Source organism: Cololabis saira, chromosome 16 (genome assembly GCF_033807715.1).
Source record: "Cololabis saira isolate AMF1-May2022 chromosome 16, fColSai1.1, whole genome shotgun sequence".
In the NCBI taxonomy this organism is placed as follows: Eukaryota; Metazoa; Chordata; class Actinopteri; order Beloniformes; family Belonidae; genus Cololabis; species Cololabis saira.
In genome coordinates this window covers 5,230,533-5,237,785 of record NC_084602.1, presented here as the reverse complement: position 1 = coordinate 5,237,785, position 7,253 = coordinate 5,230,533, and the positions used below count along the sequence as shown (strand labels likewise).

Sequence of the window (7,253 nt, the reverse complement as noted above, 5' to 3'; positions counted from 1 at the left end):
CACCGAGGCACACTGGGTTCTGCTCTATTTTCTCACGGACTAATACTTTGTCTCCTTACAAATGGTAGATTAAATATCATCAAAAATAAACATAAAGTCATCACATATTTTTGAGTGTACATTAACTACCAATCAGGTCTGGGGGGGGCCACAGGGTGGCCAATGAGATTTCAGGCCACCCCCCAAAATCACCACTACCTGACAGTTGAACCGGGAACCTTCTTGCTGTCTGGGAGTTGAACTGGGAACCTTCTTGCTGCCTCAGAGTTGAACCGGGAACCTTCTTGCTGTCTGGGAGTTGAACTGGGAACCTTCTTGCTGACTGGGAGTTGAACTGGGAACCTTCTTGCTGCCTTAGAGTTGAACCAGGAACCTTCTTGCTGCCTCAGAGTTGAACCGGGAACCTTCTTGCTGTCTGGGAGTTGAACCGGGAACCTTCTTGCTGTCTGGGAGTTGAACCGGGAACCTTCTTGCTGTGAGGCAGCAGTGCTCACCACCAAGCCACCGCGCTGCCCAGAGTTAATACGATTGTGGATAAATAAGATAAATCTATTGAATGTTTCTACAAGGAAACTTCTTGTCTCTTTCATTTGCAGAGTCACCACAGCGGCTCACTGCTTTCTGTACGTTGTTTGGTGTTGTTTTGTGTTTGTTATTTGTGTTTTACACCAAATCCCCTCCTGACACATCTACATATTGCTATTTTTCGTGGCTTGCAACACTTTCCCCCCCATTCACACCATTAGCTTTCATACCTGTCAAGTTTTGGATTTAAAGATGAGGGAAATGTTCCAGCGTCCCACCAGCCCAACCGAGGTCCCGTATTACATTTTAAGACGGGTTTACAAGAAATATATAATAACGACCTGTCAACCTCTTACAAACTACAACTACGTGCTCAGAATCTCAGAAATGTTGTGGACATTCTTATGTGTGTAATTCCTATAATAGAGAATACATTAAAACACAAAAGGGAATTAAATTACATTCATTTATTTGACATATTTTCAGTTTATTTACATATTGATTTCCTTCAAGTTAAACATTTACATTTTCTTTTAATTTGTCATTTCCACTCATGTTTCTCTGTTATTCGCTGAAGGATCATACAGATGTGCGAGGCTAGTGCCAACTCAGTTAGGAGAGGAACAAGAATGTTTTTTATAAATGATTAGATGATAATAGGGGATAAACTAATGCTGCAGGAGGCAGGATGGAGATGTTTGGCACTGGGGCACAAAAGATGCTGCTAGATGTCAGGCTGTTTACCCATTCACTTAGCTTTCTCTGACAAAGTTACATTGCTTTTTAAAAACTTACTTTGAATGAAAAGTAATTTGTATATAATAATCCAAGTTTAGTTTGGTTTATTTGCACATAAAACAGAACCTGTATAAACAGTAAAAACAATGGTCAAATGAAGCATTGTGCAGGAGAGGTGGAAGCCAAAAAGGATTATGAAAATGCCTCCCCTTTATAAAACAAACATAACAATAACAGCAGTAACAGCAGCAGTAGTAGTGTGGCACATAGGATATTAATATATATACAATGATACAAATATCTTGCTTGATCTACTTAAAAAGTAGAAAAAAAAGTCAACTTTTTGCACGAGATTATTATGTAGATCAAGAAAGACTAGTCTTTGTATAAACTACTTAATTTTATGTAGTAAATAATACATTTTGCAAGCAGTCAACTTAATTGCATTAAGTTTACTTTATTTATCAAAATTAATTTGACTTTAAAAAGAAAAGAATGAGAAAAAAATGGAAAAAGGGGAAAAAAGAAAAAAAGGAAAAAAAATTAAGTTGACTTTACTTGCAAATTAATTTTGTACATACTAAAAATTGAGTAGTTTATACAAAGACTAGTCTTTCTTGATCTACATAAAAATCTCATGCGAAAAAGTTGCCTTCATTTTTTTAAAGTAGATCAAGCAAGATATTTTTTTACTGTGGTTTCTACTTAAACAAATAAAGCATGTTTCATCTAAAGGTTGGTCAATCTGCCCAATAGATTAAAACTGTTAAAGGAAAAGTAAATACAACAAGATCATTGCTTGTTGTTTGTGTGTAAATGAAAAGATTGTCAAGGATTACATAAATACTGCTTGTTAAGGAAAAATCCACAATGTCTTGTTTTTTTGAACAAATGCAGATTAAGTTCAAAACTAGATGTATTCATGTAAAGCAACAAACTTCATTTTTAATTGTTAATATCACAGATTTAAATATGTTATATTTACATGCGCTTAGATTTATTTTTTTCAGTGTAATTGCCTGCTCACTTAAATATGTTATTTTATATATAGCTCTTATATTGCATATTTACAGACAACCTCATTCTATTCTAAGCATTTCTTGTTTTTTTTTAGTGTAAAAGGCACAAGACCAGCCGGGGGTTTATAAGCTGTGGCTGCGCTGAATTCTTCAGTTGGCAGTTATATATTATTATTAATTATTATTAACACTGGGACCAGTGAAAGCCACTGACGATCAGCCGACGCACATTTCTGTTTTTATTGATTCTTTCAGGTTCACCTGAAAGAATCAATAAGGGCTCTCAAGTTTCATGAAAAGTTTGGAGTGAGATTACATCTATTAGGGCTGGAGCGACTTGAAATTCTGTGGTGTTTGAGCACCAAGAAGAGGACTAGAGTGGTTTTCCAAGTCCAAATAATATTATTGCAAAGTCATACATGTTTCCGCCCAGTTTCAAACAGGGGACCTTTCGCGTGTTAGGTGAACGTGATAACCACTACACTACAGAAACTTGCATGCTTTGAAAATGGCAGGCGTAATGAAAAAAAAATCTTCAAAAATTCATGTTATAAATAAATTAATGACTTCATTTAAGTTGTCCTGTTGTGGTAAAATTAAAAATCATCCATGGGTATTACCATGCTGGGTAGAAAATACAAAATGTACCACAAGGGAATCCAACTGATTACTTTTGAAAGACAGTACTGGATATGGTTAATAACTTCAAATTAGGCAGTCGTCTTGCACATTCAAACATTACTCGTTGTTGGCAGGATTCAAACCTGCGCGGGGAATCCCCAATGGATTTCTAGTCTTAACCATCGCCTTAACCACTCGGCCACAACAACCTGTCAGCTGTGTGTGTGTGTGTGTGTGTGTGTGTGTGTGCGCGCGTGCGTGCGTGTGTCTGTGTGTGTTCAGAACAAGACAATTTAGAGCCTTTTTTTTTATTTTATTTTATTTATTTTATTTTTTTTTCCTTTGTTTTTATTTATTTATTTTTTTTTCCCTTGTCTGCACACATATTAATGATTGATACCATGACGGTAGAAACCAAAAGTATATATATGTGCATTATGACTATATTTAATATATATACATATATATACGCATACATATGCGTACACATACACACACGTCAAGCACTGGAAATCTGCAACAAAAAACCACAAAACCGGCACGGAGCCAACCAAAACAACAACAGCAATCGACCTAAATCTTGAGATCTGATCGCAGTCTGAGCTAAGCTATCGCTACCGCTACCTAAACCCAAAAACTAGAGAGCCAGCATGCAGGTGAACAAGCCAGTGTGTATGTCTATGTGTGTGTGTGTGTGTGTGTGTGTGTGTGTGTGTATGTATATGATCATGTGTTTGTGTGTGTGTGTGTGTGTGTGTGTATATGCATGTGACTAAGTGACTATGTGTGTGTGTGTGTGTGTGTGTGTGTGTAATAAACCAAACAAAGTTCCACCTGAAGTGTAGCTATAGAGCCTTTATTTTAAAATGGTTGGTTTTACTTTATCAGTTTGAGACATATTTGCATCCTCATTTTTTTAAAACATTTTGATGCAATGCATTTTTATCAACAGTCAGTGCAGTATGTTCTTAGATAATACATCCACTTTCTTGTTTGCAAAAGGCTCTGGATATATTTCAGTTAATGTCTCACAGGAATCTCGTGTATGAGAGGAAGTCTTAAGTAGCAGAGGATGGTTTCGATCCATCGACCTCTGGGTTATGGGCCCAGCACGCTTCCGCTGCGCCACTCTGCTGTTTAACCAGGATGTGACTCCGCCACACAGTCCGTGACTTTGGGGGATGGCGTGACTCCTTTCAAATCTTCTGACAGTTTCAAAAATCCTACAACTCTGTCAACTAACTAACCAGCTTAAATGACATCACGTGACCCAGCACAATTCTCTCAGATATGAATGAAGCAGATCTCTTCTAAGACTGATTTCTTTCTGATTATCTCTTAAAATTGATCAGATTTGTTTGGAACTGTGAAGGGAAAACCCTGTTGGAAATGATCCTTCGTATTGATCAGTGACCATCATTAGTCATCGTTGACTTTATTGACAACTGGGAGACATTCTGGGGAAAGCCCGGTCTGATTAGAAGGGACGGCATTCATCCCACCCGGGATGGTGCAGCTCTTATGTCTAGAAATCTGGCCAATGTTATTAGACACTCCCCCTGACAATGCAGGGTCCAGGCCAGGATGCAGAGCTGTAGTTTAACAGGGCTGGAGGCGAGGCTTAGTCAGTTAGAGGTCCGGTTTGGCCAACTAGACCATAGTCCGATAGAATCCTCTGCGGACCGGCCCGTAGCAGCTGAGCGTAACCGCTCCCCTGCAGCTCCCCGGCAGCTGGCCAGGCAGGGCAGCTGGGTGACGGTTCGGAGGAAGGGTAGTCTTAAAGGGCTCAGCGACACATCTGTTGCTTCTCAAGGACCAACGCCTGCCAACAAAACTGTAGGATTGCATTATGTAATTAGCAACTCTAAAACTGTAGGATTACATGATATTGGCGACTCTGGCCAGGTGCCTAGCAAAATAGAAGTGGTTGCAGTTCCCCGCCCTCCAAAAGTTCACCAGGTGCAGCGTTATAGAGGCGTTAACCAAGATAACCTTGTAAAAATTAAAACCAATGCACATTTGGTACCAATTACAGACCGAAAAATTAGATGCGGACTACTAAATATACGATCATTAAGCTCTAAGTCTCTGTTAGTAAATGATATAATTACAGAGAGCAGGAGTGATATTTTCTGCTTAACAGAAACATGGTTACAGGAGGAAGAGTATGTTAGTTTGAATGAATCAACTCCGCCCGGCTACTTTAATCATCACATTCCTAGAAGCACGGGCCGAGGCGGAGGAGTCGCAGCAATTTATAACTCCGGTCTCCAAACAAAAATTGAACCCAAGTGCAACTATAATACATTTGAAAGCCTCATGCTTGGTCTGAAATTTCCGAGCCGGAAATCAGAGAAGCCAGTTGTGTTAGTGGTAGTGTACCGGCCCCCTGCTGGTGCGTATCTGGAGTTTTTGTCTGAATTTTCAGATTTCCTTTCTGGATTATTGATCAGCACAGATAAATTCATCATAGTGGGTGATTTTAACATTCATATGGATGTTGAAAGCGATAATCTTAAATTAGCCTTCGATTCTCTTCTAGAATCAATGGGTATCTCACAAAAAGTGGATAAACCGACGCACTGTTTTAATCATACTCTCGATCTCGTTCTCACCTACGGTGTTGAAACTGATGGTCTGTTGGTGTCACCTGTAAACTCCCTTTTATCCGACCATTACTTAATAACGTTTGAATTTAATTTTGTTGATGTTGAAGTGCAAAATAGGAGGTATTATTTTAGCAGATGTTTGTCTGATGAAGTTATTGTTAAATTTAGGGAGGCCATTGCTTATCTTACGACAGTGCGAAATAGTGATGTAGTCGAGGCCAGTGACCTGGGTTCTACCTCTGCAGATGTTGATTTCCTTGCTAGTAACACTGCTGATTTGTTGCATTCAGCTTTAGATGAAGTTGCTCCTTTGAAAAGGAGGGTTTCTAGCCACAGGAGCTTAACTCCCTGGTATAATTCAGATATCCGCATGTTGAAACAAAACGTGCGTAAAATGGAAAGGAAGTGGTACTCTTGTAGGTCTGTAGACTCTTATCGTGAATGGAAAGATATTTTAATAGTATATAAAAAAGCCATTCGCAAAGCCAGAACAGCTTATTATTCAACGTTGATAGAGGATAACAAAAGTAACCCACGTTTTCTGTTCAGCACTGTAGCCAGGCTGACAAAGAGTCACAACTCTGTTGAGCCGTGCATTCCTGCAGCTCTCAGTAGTGAGGACTTTATGGGCTTCTTCAACAGTAAAATCGCGAGAATTAGAGAAGAAATCAACCAGCCGGTTGTAGGTGTTTCTTCAGCTTTAGCGACTTCCCTAGGCTCTGACTTGTCTCTAGACTGTTTTGATCCTATAGACCTCCCTGAGCTGACTTCACTCGTTAATAGAGCTAAGTCAACCACATGTATGTTAGACCCCATCCCGACTCGTCTATTCAAACATATTTTTTCTCTTATTGGTACGACAATACTGGACCAAATTAACTTATCCCTAAGTTTAGGATATGTACCACAGGTTTTCAAAGTCGCAGTAATTAAACCTTTACTTAAAAAACCTTCTCTTGACCCAGACACCTTAGCTAATTATAGACCAATTTCCAACCTTCCATTTGTGTCTAAAATTCTGGAAAAGGCAGTTTCAAGCCAGTTATGTGACTATTTGTATAGAAATGATCTGTTTGAAGTCTTTCAGTCAGGGTTCAGAATGCATCATAGCACAGAGACAGCACTTGTTCGAGTCACGAATGACCTCCTTATGGCCTCAGATAAGGGATTAGTGTCCATACTGGTTCTACTGGACCTCAGTGCTGCTTTTGACACTATAGATCATGGCATTTTACTGCACAGGTTAGAGCATGTTGTTGGGATTAAAGGGACAGCTCTATGTTGGTTTAAATCATACCTATCTGACAGGTTCCAGTTTGTTCATGTACATGAGGTTTCTTCAGAACAGTCAAGGGTCTGTTATGGTGTTCCGCAGGGTTCAGTGCTAGGGCCAATCTTGTTCAGTTTATACATGCAGCCGTTGGGAAGTATAATCCAGAATCACGGCATACACTTTCATTGTTATGCTGATGATACGCAGCTCTATTTGTCTATGAAGCCGGATGAAACAGAACCGTTAGTTAAACTTCAGGCATGTCTTAGGGACATCAAGGACTGGATGTCCAGAAATTTCCTGCTTCTAAATTCAGATAAAACAGAGGTTATCATTCTTGGTCCAGAGCATCTTAGGAAGGGATTAGATGGTGTTGCGATGGCTTCCAGTGCAACTGTGAGAAATCTTGGTGTTATTTTCGATCAGGATTTGTCGTTTAAACCATATGTCAATCAGGTTTGTAAAATA

At 39.3% G+C, this 7,253-nt stretch overlaps 1 non-coding gene across 1 annotated transcript; it reads right to left on the bottom strand.

The window, feature by feature from the left end:
* Nucleotides 1–3,966: 3,966 nt before the first annotated feature.
* trnam-cau (transfer RNA methionine (anticodon CAU)) lies at nucleotides 3,967–4,038 on the bottom strand. Its single transcript has one exon. It is a non-coding gene; the product is annotated as a tRNA-Met (tRNA).
* Between the last annotated feature and the right edge of the window lie 3,215 nt (nucleotides 4,039–7,253).